This window comes from Ornithorhynchus anatinus, chromosome 18 (genome assembly GCF_004115215.2).
Source record: "Ornithorhynchus anatinus isolate Pmale09 chromosome 18, mOrnAna1.pri.v4, whole genome shotgun sequence".
Lineage (NCBI taxonomy): Eukaryota > Metazoa > Chordata > Mammalia > Monotremata > Ornithorhynchidae > Ornithorhynchus > Ornithorhynchus anatinus.
Window position 1 is genome coordinate 26,533,401 of NC_041745.1, and position 16,559 is coordinate 26,549,959.

Sequence of the window (16,559 nt, forward strand, 5' to 3'; positions counted from 1 at the left end):
CAAAGCCCGGGCTCTTTCCACTGAGCCACGCCGCTTCTAGGGACCACTGTAGGGACCACGGAAGCGTGTGGGGAGTGTGGGGGTGTCTGTCTTGACCCTGACACCAGGAGACCCCCTCTGCCCAGCCCCACCCCCTCACCCCCAAACACACCCAGACATTTACACACAACGACGACGTGCTCAGACAACCCTGTAAAACACGATTGGACGTGTTCAAATACAGATGGGCAAATCTAGAGATGAAAAGAGGAGTTGTGAATCGACGCTTGTCAAATTCTCCCCGGCCTGAGTGAGATTGCCATCTCTTTTTCTCAGAGCTTTCATCTTCTGGCTTTTATCTTCTTATAAAGACTCCAGCAGTTAACCTGACTTCCGAGTCCACAACTTCCTCGGTTTCTCTTGGCCCTAGGCATCTCGGCCCTCCTCTTTCTCCCCACCCCGCAGTGACGATAAGAGCTCGGGCCCGTGAGTCAGAGGACGTGGGTTCTGATCCCGGCCCCGTCACTTGTCTGCTGTGCGCTTTTCGGCAAGTCACTTCAATTCTTTGCGCCTGTTGCCTCATCTGTAAAATGGGGATTAAGACTGTGAGCCTCGTGTGGGAAAGGAACCGCGTCCCAACCGCTACGCTTGTATCCTTCCCACCTCTTAGTAGGGTGCCTGGCACATAGCACTTAATAAATACCACAGTTTTCTTTTTTTTAATTTGCTAAGGGCTTAATATGTGCTTAACACTGTACTAACCATTGGGGTAGATAAAGAGAAGCAGATCAAACCCAGATCATGTCCCACACGGGTCTCACAGTCCAAGCAGTGTGTAAACGGTGTGGCTTCGTGGACGGAACCCGGGGCCTGGGAGTCAGAAGACCGGGATTCTAATCCCAGCTCTGCCATTTGTCTGCTGTGTGACCCTGGCCAGGTCACTTCACTTCTCTGGGCCTCAGTTACCTCATCTGTAAAATGGGGATTGAGACGGCAAGCCCTATGTGGGACGGGGACTGTGTCCAACCTGATTACCTTGATTCTACTCCAGTGCTTAGTACAGTGCCTGGCCCATATTAAGCACTTAAATACCACAATTATTATTACTTGACCTCTCTGTGCCTCAGTTACCTCATCTATAAAACTGGAATTAACACTGTGAGCCCTCTGTGGGACGGGGACTGTGTCCAATCTAATTGCCTTGTATCTACCCCGGCACTGTACCCCAGTATAATGTCTGGCACAGAGTAAATGTTTAACAAATTCCTTTTAAAAAATAAAAATAAAAAATAAGAGGGAAGGAGAACAGGTGTCGAATCCCCATTTTATAGGCCTGGGCTCTTTGCCCAAGGCCAAGTTACTTCCTCTGAGAGAAGATGCTTGCAAGACCCTGGGTCCACCTGCCTGAATTCTGTGCCGAGTGCTCAGAGGTTCAGGTGTCCAAACATTGTCCACCAGACCCAGGGCCCTAATAGATCTCCCACTCCGCCTCTGTTTTGTTTTTTTTACCGGTATTCATTATTAATAATAATAATATTAATACCGGTATTTGTTAAGCGCTTACTACGTGCAGAGCACTGTTCTAAACGCTGGGGTAGACACAGGGGAATCAGGTTGTCCCACGTGGGGCTCGCGGTCTTAATCCCCATTTTACAGATGAGGTAACTGAGGCACAGAGAAGTGAAGTGACTCTCGCACAGTCACACAGCTGACAAGTGGCAGAGCTGGCATTCGAACCCGTGACCTCTGACTCCAAAGCCCGTCCTCTTTCCGCTGAGCCACGCTGCCTCTCTGCCGCGCTGCTTATCTAAGCATCTACTATGTGTCGCAGACTCTTCTAGCGCTGTCGAGTCGTTTCCGACCCACAGTGACGCCAAGGACACATCTCTCCCAGAATGCCCCACTCTCCGTCGGCCATCTTTCTGTCAGTGTATCCAGAGAGTTTTCTTGGTAAAAATCTGTAAGTGGTTTACCACTGCCGCCTTCCACGGTTAACTTGAGTCTCTGCCCTCGACTCTCTCCCACGCTCCTGCTGCCCGGCGCGGGTGAGTTTTGACTTGTAGCAGATTTGCCTTCCGCTCGCTAGCCACCGACCAAGCTAGGAATGGAATGGATAAGTCTCTGCTTGACTCTCCCTCCCTTAGCCGAGACTGGTAGAGGACTGGAAACTCTCCAGGTGCGACCCTGAGAGGGGAAGCTCTGGGGTAAGTGCAAGTTAATTAGTCATACACAGTCCCTGTCTTACACGGGCCTGTTGGTCCCAAGTGGGAGAGACAACGGGTTTCCCCACTTTACAACTGAAGAAACAGAGGCACAGAAAAGTGAAGGAAGGGAGCGGTCCTTGAAAAGACTCTCTTTAAATCGGGGGAAAGCTTCACCGCAAGTCGTTCCTTTATTATTGGGGTTATTATTATGGCATTTGTTAAGTGCTTACTATGTTCCAAGCTCTGTACTGACCGCTGGGGTAGAAAAAAGATATGCAGATTGGGAGATGAGACTGTGAGTCCCGCGTGGGTCAGGAACTGTGTCCAACCCAATTCGCTTGTATCCACCCCAGCGTTTAGCGCAGTACCTGGCACCTAGTAAGCCCTTGACAAATGCTACAATTCTTCTCCTTTATTATCATTATTATTATACATCCCTTTTCCAGATGGAGTTGACAGTCTAAGTACAGGTATTAGGATTTAATCCCCATTTAAAAGATGCGGTAACTGAGGCCCAGAGAAGTTACATGCCCTGCCCAAAGTCGCACAGCAAGTAAGTGGGGAACGGGGATCGGAACCCAGGTCCTCTGACTCCCAGGCAGGGGCTCTTTCCACTAGACCATGCTGTTTCCCTTTGTCAGGTTACCGCCTCTGGAATCTCTCCTGGGCTTGCTGGGACCTGTTCTCTCTTTTGTATCATAAGGAGGATTTTTACCACGTGACCCCTTGAAATGCCCAGAAATGCCTCGGGGGCTTCCCACCAGCCGCCCCGATTCTCCGGCAGCGACCAAGAGCCGAAGCGGGAGTGCTCCTCAACTGCAGAGCCTTCCCTCTTTCTCTGACGTCCGGGAAGAGGGTGCCAGGCTCTAAGAGTCGGGAAACCAGAGCAGAAAGCAGAGAGTTGTCCTCAGGGGCCAAGCTTCATTTCAGTCAGGTTTTCCCACACCTTCTACGTGTGCCTCGGCGGGGTGTGTCAGTGTGCAAGCTAGGAGTTCTTAGCCGCGGTGTATGCATCATTCTTCCCTTCTCTCCCTGGATGGTTTCTCAGATCCAGAAAAATAATGACGCCATTTGTTTAGCACTGACTATGTACCAAACACTACCCTAGCACTAGGGCAGATAACTTCAGGCTAGACACAATTCCATTCCCACAAGGAGTTCCCTAAGAGGGAGGGAGAACAGGCCTCGAATCCCCATTTTACACATGAGGAAACTGGGGGACAGAGAAGTTAAATGACTTGTCCAAGTTTACACAGCAGGAAAGTGGCAGAGCCAAGATCCTCTGATTCCCAGGCCTGTCCGGTATCCACGAGGCTGTACTGCTTCTCATGATGAATAATGGAAAAGAAGCGTGGCCTAATAATGTTGGTATTTGTTAAGCGCTTACTAGGTGCCGAGCACTGTTCTAAGCGCTGGGGGAGATACAGGGTAATCAGGTTGTCCCACGTGGGGCTCACACACTTCTAATCCCTATTTTACAGATGAGGGAACTGAGGCACAGAGAAGTTAAGTGACTTGCCCACAGTCACTCAGCTGACAATGGCCTAGTGGATCCAGGACAGGCCTGGGAGTCAAAAGAACCTGGAATCTAACCCCCGCTCTGCTGCTGGTCTGCCATGTGACCCTGGGCAAGTCACTTCACTTCTCTGTGCCTCTGTTCCCTTGTCTGTAAAATGGGGATTAAGACTGTGACACCCCCCCCCCCCCGGAGGGACAGGGAATGTGCTCAACATGATTATCTTGTATCTATCCCAGTGCCTGGCACACAGTAAGAGCTAAAAAAAAAAGCATAAAACCCCCCAAAATCTGGATCCTAATCCCGACTCTGCAATTTGTCTGCTGTGTGACAAGAGACTTAATTTCTCTGGGCCTCAGTTACCTCATCTGAAAAAGACTTTGAGCCCCATGAGGGACATGGACTGTATCCAACCTTTATCTACCCCTGTGCTCGACTCAGTGCCTCGAATATAGTAAATGCTTAACAAATATCATAAAAAACACTTTTGAACGAAGGTCAGAGCTGTGAAATGTGGGGGTCCTAGCAGCGGCTGCTCCCAGATGAACTGATGCTCTCTCACGGCAGGAGAGTTTGTGTACGCTGAGGAAGCTCAGACCTATGTCATATAGGGCTACCCATAGTGGAAAGGTCTAAGCCAAAGCATCAAAGTCACTTCACCTGTGCTAGGCAGCAGTGGCATGGGAAAGAGTCAAAGGCAGATGATCAAGGGATCAAAACACTGAACAGAGACAACGGCTGAGATTCAAGCTTTTGCTGCGCGGAAGAAGGCAGTGGTAAACCACTTTCTTATCTTTACCGAGAAAACTCTATGGATACACACACCAGAATGACCTTATGACAGAAAATGGGACATTTTGAAGAGGGCGTGTCCATTCAGTCATTCATTCGATCGTAGTTTTTGAGTGCTTATTGTGTGCAAAGCACTGTATTAAGCACTTGGGAGTGTACAATATAAAAACAAACGGACGCATTCCTGCCGACGGCAAGCTCACAGACTAGAGGGGGAGACAGACACTAATATAAATAGATAAGTAAATTACAGGTTTATACAGATATATACATATGTGCTACGGGGATGGGAGGGAGGATGAGGGGATGGGAGGGAAGATATGGAGTCGCTATGGGTCGGAAACGACTCGACGGCATTTGAAGGAGCAGCAGCTGACGTACTGATCCGGAGGGCGGCGGAAAGGAAAGCAGAGGTTCTTCTTGAGAGGGAACTTTGGTCAGACCCCCGAGTCCCAGAGTCGTGTCAAACAGAACACCAGAAGCCACAAGTGCCCGCTTGAAGGTAAGGCAACCAGTAGTGTTGTTTCATACCAGACTGTCCAGTTTCCAGGTGGCCAACTTGCACACGGAAAAAGGTGCTAATATGTCCACTATTTTGTTTCCAAGAGAAGCTAGTATGTCCACCATTTTGGTATCGCCATTCAAGGCTCTGTCACCAACTTCCACAGCTCAGACACAGAGTCAGTCTTCACGCTAACCTGAGAGTGGCATTCAAGGGCGAGAAGCAACGTGGCCCAGTGAGAAGCAGCCTAGCCTAGTAGATAGAGCACAGGCCTGGGAGTCGGAAGGACCCGGGTTCTAATTCCTACTCTGCCACTTGTCCTTGATATGAACTTGGGCGAGTCAAGTCCCTGTGTCTCACTTACCTCATCTGGAAAATTGGGAGTAAGACTTTGAGCCCCAGGTGTCCCGCCTGATTTGCTTTTATCCACCCCAGTGCTCAGTAGAGTGTCTGGAACATAATAAGTGCTTAATAAATACCATAAAAAAATTGGAGGCTCAGAGATTCCCTGCAGAAACACTGGAGGATCACAGGGAGTCTGTTTATAGGGCCTCTGGATGTTCAAGCAGCGTGGCTCAGTGGAAAGAGCCAGGGCTTGGGAGTCAGAGCTCGTGGGTTCTAATCCCAGCTCCGCCGCTTGCCAGCTGTGTGACTTTGGGCAAGTCACTTAACTTCTCTGTGCCTCAGTTCTCTCATCTGCAAAATGGGGATGAAAACTGTGAGCCCTACGTGGGACAACCCGATCACCTTGTATCCCCCAGCGCTTAGAACGGTGCTTTGCACATAGTAAGCGCTTAACAAATGCCACCATTTATTTTTTACGTTTCCTTCCTTCGGAGTCTCTCTACATATGAGCTTGAAACCTACTGGCCTCATCAAGCTGTTGCTAGCCTTGCTCAAGGATGAGTTTGTGATGGTATTTGTTAAGTCCCACCGTGTGTCGACCACTATTTAAGTGCTGAGGTAGATACAAGGCTATCAGGTTAGACACAGTCCCTGTACCGCACGAGGCTCACAGACTAAGAAGGAGGGAGCCAGCTGAGGAAAGGAGCCCAGCTAGACTTTAGATCAGGGTGTAGAGAGGAAATCCAGAATCAGAGCACGATACTCCTTCGCAGTGTGAGGAAGCAGCGAGGCCTTGTAGAAAGAATGCGGGTTTGGAAGTCGCGGCACCTGGGTCCTGCCACTTTCCTGCCCTGAGACCCTGGGCAAGTCACTCAACTGTTCTAGGCCTTAGTTTCCTTACCTGATAAGATACTTGTTCTCTTTCCCCCTTAGACTTCGAGCCCTAGGGGACAGGGATTGTGTCTAATAATAATGATGGTATGTGTTAAGTGCTTACTATGCGCCAAAAAGTTCTGTTCTAAGGGCTAGGGTAGATACACGGTAATCAGGTTGTCCCTCGTGGGGCTCTCGGCCTTAATCGCCATTTTACAGATGAGGTAAATGAGGCACAGGGAAGTTCCATCACTTTTCCAAAGTCACATAGCTGACAAGTGGCCGAGCCGGGATTAGAACCAGGCTCTCCTGCCGCCCTGCTTCTCCATTATAACGGCTGATGAGGGAGAGAGGGACAACCCTTCAGCAAAGACAGTGTGATTCGATTTCTCCCAGTTCTGAACCGGAGGGCCCAGTGACAGGAGAGAAGATAGGCCAGAAGTAGAAAGTGATTCTCAGGGGCTGATCTGGTGAGATAGGCTTTCCGAAAGCCACTGACATTTCTAAAAGGGCTTTACTGGCTTTTGGTCTCAATCATAGATTCCTCCGGTCTCCCATGCCCTCTGAGCCTGTCTGAGGGTGCCCGGGCTTTGTTGGGAGATCGCGGTGAAAACCTCCATTCACCAGAAACCTTGTTTGTGATTCCAGCAATTAGGAGGCTTGAAAGCTGTTTTCAATTCTCCCAACCCGCTCTGCCTCCCCCTTGCTGAGCCACAGGTGTGCATCAAGGGAATGAAGCTCAGGTGTGCCAGATGTGTTTTTCTGATTAGCCCCGTGCACTCAGCAGCTCTAACCTTTTCTTTCTTCGTGGGGTATTTGTTAAGCGCTTACCCCAGTTCTAAGCACAGGGGTAGGTACAAGATAATCAGACACGGTCCCTGTCCCACACAGTGTTCACGGTCTAAGTTAGAGGGAGGAAGACATAATCCCCATTTTACAGATGAGGCGACTGAGCCACAGAGAAGTTAAGTGACTTGCTCAAGGTCACGCAGCAGATGGGTGGTGGATCAGTGCTCTTTTCACCATGCAGCATCAGGATTTGCTCTCGGGCTCTTCGGGATTTGCTCTCAGAGAGAGAAAAAGAGAATGAAAGGTGCTATCCAGGCACACGATGGCCAAATAAATCCAACTTTTGTCTAAGTCTGAGTAAACTCCAGTAAAACTGAAAGGTACTGTGCCAATTTACTGTTCATTTTTGAAGGTTTATTGTTGTACCCTCGCAAGTGTTTAGTACAGTGCTTTGAGTACAGTAAGTGTTCGATAAATACAAATGAATGAATGAATTTCCATCCTTGCTCTAGCTTGGGCAAGTCACTTAACTGCTCTGTGCCTCAGTTTCCTCATCTGTAAAATGGGGATTAAGATGGTGAGCCCCACATGGGACAACTGGATTACCTTGTATCTATCCCAGTATTTAGAACAGTGCTTGGCAATAGCAAGCACTTAAATGCCATAATTATTATTATTATGATGATTCAACAGTGCTGCAGTTCTAGACTGGGACTCGGGGGTTCTAACTGATCAGTTAAGAAAGCCAACTTCAGGGCATAGTCTCGGTCTTTATTCAGTGGCATTTATTAAGTGCTTTCTCTGGGCAGAACATTGTACTTAGCGCTTGAGGGAGTACAATACAGCAGAGTTCATAAGCACAGCCCCTCCCCACAAGGCATTGACGGTCTAGAGGGGGAAATGCACAATATAAATAAATTATGGCTAAAAGCAGTGTGGTCTACTGGATAGAGCATAGGCCTGAGAGTCAGAAAGAGCTGGGTTCTAATCCCCACCCTTCCACTTGTCTGCCGTGTGACCATGGATAAATCATTGCACTTCTCTGTGCCTCGGTCACCTCATCTGTAAAATGGGGATCAAGATTGTGAGTCCCATGTGGGATTCAGACTACGTCCAAGGTGATTAGCTTAGTACAGTGCCTGGCACACAGTGAGCTCTTAACAAATACCATTAAAAATAAGTGCTGTGGAGCTAAGTGGGGGGTGAATATCACGTGTTTAAGGGGTACAGATTGAAATACAAGGATAACACAGAAGGGTGGAGGAGTTGGGCAAAAGGGGGGGGTGTAATCAGGGAAGATCCTTTGAAGGAGATGTGATTTTAATAAGGTTTTGAAGGTGGGGAGAGTGGTGGTCTGTCCTATGTGGAGGAGAAGGGAGTTCCAGGTCAGATGGAAGATGTGGGAAAGGGAAGAGTGGTGACAGAGATGAGACGGAGGCACGGTGGGTAAACTGGTACTAGAGGAGAGAAGTGTGTGGTCTAGGCTACGGTAAGCAATCGGCGAAGTAAAGTAGGAGGGGGAGAGCTGATTGAATGTTTTAAAGCTGTTGGTAAGGAGGGTTTTTTGATGGTAAAATCCGCCCTTTCCTCTCCATCCAATCTGCTACCACACTGATCTAAACACTGATCCTTATCTGCCTCGACCGTGGCATCAGCCTCTTTTCTGACCTCCCTGCCTCCTGTCTCTTCCCTTCTCCATCCCATACTTCCCTCTGCTGCCCAGATCATTTTCCTACGAAAACATTCAGGCCACGATTCCCCACTCCTCAAGAACCCCAGTGGTTCCCCATCCACCCCAGCATCAAACAGAAACTACTTACCACTGGCTTTAAAGCCCTCAATCACCTTTTCCCCTACCACCTTACCTTGCTTCTTTCCTACCACAACCCAGCCCGCTCCCTTCACTCGTCTAATGCCAACCTAATCCCTGTACCTTGATCTCATCTATCTCACCTTGCTTATGTCCTGCCTCTGGCCTGGAACTCCCTCTCCCTTCATATCTGACAGACCCTCGATCTCCCCACCTAGTCTTGAGTGGGGGAGAGAGGGACCTTAATATAAACGAATAAATGACGGATATGTCCGTAAGCGTTGTGGAGCTGGGAGGGGGGAGGAACAGAGGGAGCAAGTCAGGGTGATGCAGGAGGGAGTGGGAGAAGAGGAAAGCCTGGGGGGGGTGGGTTTAGACAGGGAAAGTCTCCTGGAGGAGATGAACGTCCAATAAGTCTTTGAAGGCGGGCAGTCAGATTTGAGGAGGGAGGGTGTTCCAGAGCAGAGGCAGGATGTGGGGGCTAGGGGTCAGCGGTAGGGGAGATTGAGGTACAGTGAGAAGATTGGCATGAGGGGAGCCGAGTGTCCGGGCTGGATTATAGTAGGAGAGTAGCAAGGTGAAGTAGGAGGGGGCAAGGTGACGTGCTTTAAAGCCAGTGGAGAGGAGTTTGTGTTTAGCAGTAGGAGGAGGAGTAATAATAGAAGCAGTAATAGTAGTAGAATTAGTAGTCACAGTATTTATTCGGGATTTAATACTCTCCCTCTCCCCCTCTTCAAAGCCCTACTGAGAGCTCACCTCCTCCGGGAGGCCTTCCCACACTGAGCCCTCCCTTTCCCTCTGTTCCTCCTCCCCATTCCCCCTTCCTCCCTCCCCACAGCACTTGTACATATTTGTATAGGTTATTTATTACTCTATTTATTTAGTTAATGACGTGTATATACCTACGATTCTATTTATCTTGATGATATTGAGGCCGGACTAATTGTTTTGTTTCGTTGTCTGTCTCCCCCGTTTAGACTGTGAGACCGTTGTCGGACAGGGATCGTCTCTGTTGCCGAATTGCACATTCCAAGTGCTTAGTGCGGTGCTCTGCGCATAGCGCTCAATAAATATGATTGAATGACTATGTTCAGAGCACCATATTACGCGTTGGGAATCAATACGCAAGTAAGGGTTAAACAGGGTCCTTGGCCCTCCGGGGGCTCACAATCAATCAGTCAGTGGTATTTATAAAAATGACAGAATTTGTTAAGCACTTACTATGTGCCGAGCACTGTTCTAGGTGCTGGGGTAGATACCAGGTAACCAGGTTGTCCCATGTGGGGTTCACAGTCTTCATCCGATTTTCCAGATGAGGTAACTGAGGCACAGAGAAGTTGAGTGACTTGCTCAAGGTCACACAGCAGACAAGTGGCAGAGCAGGGATTAGAACCTACATCCTACGACTCCCCAAGCCCGTGCTCTTTCCCCTAAGCCACGATTTATTGAGCACGTACTGGGTGCGGAGCACTATACTAAGCTCTTGGGAGAGTGCAACATAACAGAGTTGACAGACACATTCCCTACCCCTAAGGAGCTTTACAGCCATAATCTAAAAACGGGGTGGGGAATGGTTTGGCAACACGGTAAGAAAGATCAAACAATATCAATTTGAAACAACATAAAAGACAACACCGAAGTACAGAGTTCAACAAGTCTGGTATTAGAGGGAATCTTCCGGGTGTTATCCCCTCGGTCATCATTCATTCATTCAATTTGTATTTATTCAATCATTGCAAGTCCAATCCCTTCCACAGCTTCACAAATCCATCGGTGGTGTTTATTGAGCACTTACTGTGTGCAGCTCGTCATTAGGCAGGGATTGTCTCTATCTGGTGCCGAATTGTACATTCCAAGTGCTTAGTACAGTGCTCTGCACATAGTAAGCGCTCAATAAATACTATTGAATGAATGCATCAAAACGCTTGGGAGAATAAAATAGAATTGCTAGACACATTCCCTGCCCACAGAGAGCTTACATTCTAGAGGAAGCTTTTTTGTTTTTATGGCATTTTTATGGCCCTCACCTAAGCCCCGGGTTTGAATCAAGATAATCATGTAAGACACAGCCCATGTCCCGCATGGGGCTCACAGCTTTAATCTCCATTTTACAGATGACGTAACTGAGGCACAGAAAAGTTTAGCGACTTGCCCAAGGTTAAATGGTGGGCCCTCTAACTCCCGGGCCACTGCTCTTTCCACTATGTACATATCTTGAAAATTATATATTACGAAATATTCATTTGTTCATATTACTCTCTGTCCCCCTCTAGACGGTAAACTCGTTACGGGCAGGGAACAAGCCCGCTAATTCTGTTGTACTGAACTCTTCCAAGTACTTAGTACAATGCTCTGCACATAGTAAACACTCGGTATATACCATTGATCGACTGATTGATAGGCCATTCTGCTTCTTCCCAGCCACACTGAAATACTAAAATTAGTCAAGGCCGGGCATCTCCGCCACCGTTTAAATCACTCACAGTCCTGCGGGCTCGAGCGTGGAAGGAGGGGATAATAATGGTGCCGTGATGGAAAAAAGCACGGGCCTGGGAGTCAGAGGAAATACGTTCTAATCCCAGCTCTGCCGCGTGTCTGCTGTGTGACCTCGGGCAAGCTACTTCACTTCTGTGCCTCAGTTACCTCATCTGTAAAATGGAGATTAAGACAGTGAGCCTCAAGTGAGCCCCCCCTTTTCCTCCGCTCCTCCTCTTCCCCATCCCCTACTTGCTCCCTCTTCTCTATCCCCTCCCCACCCTACTGCACTCGTGTTTATATGTACATATTTATTCATCTATTTTATTAATGATTCGTAGATACCTATAATTCTATTCATTTATATTGATGCCCCTTTCCTTGTTTTGCCCGTCTCCCTCCTCCTAGACTGTGAGCCCATTGATGGGCAGGGATTTTCTCTATGTGTTGCTGAATCGTACTTTTCAAGAGCTTAGTAGAGTGTTCTGCATACAAGTAAGCGTCCATTACATACGATTGAATGAATGAATGTATGTGGCACGGGGACTATGTCCAACCAGATTATCTTATAACTACCCCCGTGCTAAGAACAGGGCTCGGCACATAGTAAGGGTTTAACAAATACCATCATAATCATCATCACTTAACAAATACGATAATGATTATGATTATTATTATTACTAATAATAATCGCAATAATAAAGCTCAGCAGCCTGGTGGGAAGTTGAGGGGTAGAGGGAGGGGAATTTCCTGGAAGATTTCACGCTTCTGTTAGTGGAGCTGCATCTTTCAAAGTGCTCGGGCCCAGATTCCAGAGAGCCCGATGGGATGAGGGGGTGGAAGGGAGTCAGAGGCAGGGGTCCTAAGGCATTCATTCATTCATTCAACCATATTTATTGAGCATTTACTGTGTGCAGAACACTGTACTAAGCGCTCGGGAGAGTTCAATACTACAATAAACAGATACATTCCCTGCCCACAGTGCATGCTGTTCCGAAGCAGGCCCAAAGGGCCCATTTGGGGGCTAAAAGAGAAACAGCGTGGCTCAGGGGGAAAGAGCCTGGGCTTGACAGTCAGAGGTCATGGGTTTGAATCCCGGCTCTGCCACTGGTCAGCTGTGTGACCGTGGGCAAGTCACTTCACTTCTCTGGGCCTCAGTTACCTCATCTGTAAAATGGGGATTAAAACTGTGAGCCCCACGTGGGACAACCTGATCACCCTGTATCTACCCCAGCTCTTAGAACGGTGCTCTGCACATAGTAAGCGCTTCACAAATACCAACATTATTATTATAAAAGGATGTTGCCTGTCCCAACTTCAGGGGTGGTAAGGAGGCCTTGAGTTCCGCCTGTCCTTCGAGCCTGACAGCGCTCCTGGAACCAAACACACTCTTCTCCCCCCCCGCCCCTTGTCTCCTCTTCCCTCTCAGCCGCGAAACTCGACCCGTGTTCTTTGCTGCCTCTTGGTCTCGCAGGGCCCGCCTGGAGAACATCTGTTCCAGCCCCAGCTGCTGAAGCTCTCCCTTGATCTGACGCGTCTCCATGACACGGGCGCTAGACCCCGGTAGGATTACATCTTCTAATTCCTCCGACGGATCTTGTTCCCCCCCTGGCAAGTTCTCACAGCCATAGATAGAGAGGGAGATACTGAGAGCAGCCGGATGGGCCAAAAGAGGCAGGGAAGCAAAAGCCCGCCACTGGTCTGCTGTGTGACCTCGGGCAAGTCACTTCACTTCTCTGTGCCTCGGTTACCTCGTCTGTAAAATGAAGATTAAATCCTATTCCCGCTTACTTAGACTGTGAGACCCATGTGGGACGGGGACCGTGCCCAACCTGATTATGCAGCTTGATTTAGTAGCGGATAGAGCACGGGCCTGGGAGTCGGAAGGGCATGGGTTCTAATCCCAGAACTGCCACTTGTCTGCTGTGTGACCTTGGGCAACACACTTCACTTCTCTGAGCCTCAGTTAACTGAACTGTAAAATGGGGATTGAGACTGTGAGCCCCATGTGGGACAGAGACTGTGTCCAACCCGATTTGCTTGTATCCCCCCTCATCATTTACTACAGTGTCTGGTACATAGTAAGCGCTTAGCAAATACCATTATTGTTATTATCATCACCTACCCCAATAATTAGAATAACTGTGGTGCTTGCTAAGTGATTGCTATGTGCTATGCATTGTTCATTCGTTCAATAGTATTTATCGAGCGCTTACTATGTGCAGAACACCGTACTCAGCGCTTGGAGTGTACGATTCGGCAACAGATAGAGACAGTCCCTGCCCGATAACTGGCTCACAGTCTAAACGAGCTCATTGTTCTAAACTCTGGGGTAGGTACAAGTTAATCCGGTTGGACACAGTCCCATGGCCCACTTGGGACTCACAATCTAAATAGGAGGGAATTTGATTTAATCCCCATTTTGCAGATGAGATAACTGAGGCCTAAAGAAATTGAGTGACTTGCTCAAGATCATACAGCAGTCAGAGGCAGGATTAGAACCCAGGTCCTCTGACTTCCAGAGGACCTTTCCGCTAGACCCCCCTGCTTCTCTTATATGCTTAGTTCCCCAATGCTTAGTACAGTGTTTGGCACCTAGTAAACCCTTAACAAGTGCCACACTTATTTTTATTATTAATAGAAGCAAATTAACAAGTAGTATAATTATTATTACTGGTAACAGTAGTAGCGGCAAAGCCCTCTTATCTCCTTAAATGTGTCCCCAAGCTGTCATCGGCCAGTGACTCCACAGCAGATCCTTGAACCCGGAACCTCCTACTGGCAATTTGAAGAGCGGACTCTTCCATCCGTCCACTTGCCCCTGAATTTCACCCTCATCTTGGTTTGTCGAGCGATGTCATATTTGGCTAGAGTTGTGCTGGGTGGCTCTCCCACGTTTAACGGAGTCTCCCCCTTATCTCAACACTCTGGAAGAGTTCTGTCTTTCCTAACTCTGCTACTTTGACAAGCCCATTGTAAGTCCTCTTGTTCTAATGCTCCAAATTCTTGGCCCTGGAGGACAGAGCGATAGGGAGAGTGGAATGTGTTCCTGTGGAAACCAAAGATAGACGCGGCCGATCCCTTCACCGATACCCACTTGCCTGGGTGCTTCTCCCGGCCCGATCAGCACATCACCAGGTTCCCTCTCCTGCAAACACGAAGAAATCCATCATTCCGCCGGCATTCTCCCTAAAAGCCCGAACGCTTTAATGGGGAAGGACCCTTGGATGGTAAGGGAACGGGCTAACGGTTGAATGGATAATACTACTACTAATAATATGAATAGTTATGGTATTTAAATGCTTACTAAGGGCCAAGCACTGTTCTAAGTGCAGGTTAAATCCAAGGTAACCAGGTTATCCCACGCGGGCCTCACAGTCTGAATCCCCATTTTACAGATGAGGTGACTGAGGCACAGAGAAGTTGAGCGGCTTGGCCAAGGTCACACAGCGGACGAATGACGGAGTCAGGATTAGAATCCACGTTCTCTGCCAAGTCCCTGGATTTTTCGTTAAGCCATGTTGGTGGGTGGTTCCGCTCAATCAGCTGCATTTACTGAGTGCTTCTTGTGTACGGAGTTCTAAGTGCTCGGGAGAGTGTAATAAAGTAAGAAGACACAATCCCTCCCCTTAAATTGGTAGACATGTTCCCTGTTCATAGCTGAATTGTACGGTAAAAGCAACCCACTACTGTTCTGTGTCGGTGGCATTTATTGAACAATGACTATGCACAAAACTCTCTACTAAGTGCTTGGGAAAGTATAATACGATAGAATTGGTTCATACGATCCCAGCCCACAAGGGGAACAGTGTGGGCTAGGGGACAGATCAAGATCCTGGTAATCCAAGAACCTGGGTTCCGATCCCGGCTTCCCCCCCGATCTGCTGCGTGATCACTTCTCTGTGCCTCAGTTCCTTCATCAGCAAAATGGGGATTCAATACCTGTTGTCAATCAGTTGTATCTGTAGAGCAAAGCCCTGTACTATGCAATTGGGACGGTACAACACAACAATATAACAAAGTCCCCGCCCACGGCAATCTAGAGGGGGAGTCAGACATTAATATGAATAAATACAATTACAGATACATACCTAAGTAGCGTGGGGCTGGGAGGGAGGATCAATAAAGGGAGCAAGTCAAGGCGACGCAGAAGGGAGTGAGAGAAGAGGAATGGAGGACTTAGTCAGGGAAGGCCTCTTGTAGGAGGTGGGCCCTCAATAAAGCTTTGAAGTTGGGGACAGTAACTGTATGTCGGATATGAAGAGGAAGGGTGTTGCAGGCCAGAGGCAGGACGTAGTCAAAGGGGTCAGCGGCATTCTCCCTCCTACGTAGAATATGAGCCCCAAGCAGAGCCTGATTATCTTTGTTTCTACCCCAACGCTTACTACAGTGTTGGCACACAAAGAGCGCTGAACAGATACCCCAATTTTTAAGAAACTTACAGTATAGAGGGTGGAAGCAATTATGCAGATAATCCAGGGACCATTTGCCTGGAAGTTTGCTGTCAAACTGCCCAAAACCAGAATCCCACTTTCACTACCGAGATCACAAACTGACCTTCGTCGAGAGGACCCAATAATTCAAACCATCTGGCTTGAATAGATGGGGTGGGCCCAAGACCTGTCTCTGTGATTAGTTAGCTCGCTGAGGTCACGAAATGATTGACATAATGGTTAGATCTTGCCCTACTGTACTAAGTAGGAAACCATCTTACTTGGATCGCCAACCCTTCTCTAACCTGCCTCATCATTCCTCGCCTTCGTATTTCTACTCCATTTTTTCCCCAGCAAACCTTCCCAGATTAATCCCCCCTGTCTTCAGTTTCTATTTTCTCCAGACACCTTAGATAAACCTCCGTAAATTAGAGGACAGTCTGTGTCTGTTACGTGTGCAGGGACGAATCTTTTCGTTCTCCGCTTCCATCACCTGGGTTCTAAACCCGGCTCTTCCGCTTGCCGGCTGTGTGAACTCGGGCAAGTCGCTTAACCTCTCTGGGCCTCAGCTTCCTCATATCTAAAATGGGGATTCCATCCCTGTTCTCTGTCCCTCTGAGAGTCCCATGTGAGATAGATGTGACCTATCTGACTCTATGGCTTTTCTGCCCCAAGCAAATCGGGTTGGACGCAGTCCCTGTCCCATGTGGGGCTCACAGTTTCAATCCCCATTTTACAGATGAGGTAGCTGAGGCACAGAGAAGTGAAGTGACTTGCCCAAGGTCACACACCAGACGTGTGGCAGAATCAGGAATAGAATCCATGACCTTTTGACTCCTAG

The 16,559-nt window shown here is 48.4% G+C and overlaps 1 non-coding gene across 1 annotated transcript; it reads right to left on the reverse strand.

The window, feature by feature from the left end:
* Positions 1–2,034: 2,034 nt before the first annotated feature.
* Positions 2,035–2,173, reverse strand: LOC114805591. Its single transcript, XR_003753562.1, has one exon. It is a non-coding gene; the product is annotated as a small nucleolar RNA SNORA7 (small nucleolar RNA).
* Between the last annotated feature and the right edge of the window lie 14,386 nt (positions 2,174–16,559).